We start from the raw sequence: 611 nt of genomic DNA on the forward strand, positions 1-611 counted from the left end.
TTGCTTTGTGTAGTGAGAATTTGTATTCAAACTTTGAAATAGCTTTTTTAAAAAATATATATATATATATATACAATGTTATTTTCTACTTCAGCAAAAAGTCAATGAAAAATTTATTGTAGATTTAAGTTCTTTAAGAATTTAATATTGTACAATAAATTATTATATATATGACAAAATTTAAATCATTGACACTTATTTAAGTGAATAGATAAATTATGACCAGGATAAATTTATGTTGGTTAAATTTCATATGAAATAGCTTATATTATAATCTATTGTTATATATCTCCATTTCAGCCTTATGATATTTACTTTCTATATTTTTAATTAGTATGTAACTAATATAGTAGAATGAAACTTAAAGATTTATTGCTCATATATTACGACATACTAGAGGGACTCATCTTTATTATCCTTCAATTTATAAGAATGTCCCTTTTGTACAGCAATAAGCCAATAATCTCATATATATGTTACAGAATAACCAGACTCATCAACGTGTCAAAACGTTTCTAATTTTGTGTACAATAATAGAGTTGAAAATTTCTAATTCCTTGACAAGAATGTTTTTTATACAATAAATTAAAACTAGTCATATATATATATAT

This window comes from Arachis duranensis, chromosome 5 (assembly GCF_000817695.3).
Source record: "Arachis duranensis cultivar V14167 chromosome 5, aradu.V14167.gnm2.J7QH, whole genome shotgun sequence".
Lineage (NCBI taxonomy): Eukaryota > Viridiplantae > Streptophyta > Magnoliopsida > Fabales > Fabaceae > Arachis > Arachis duranensis.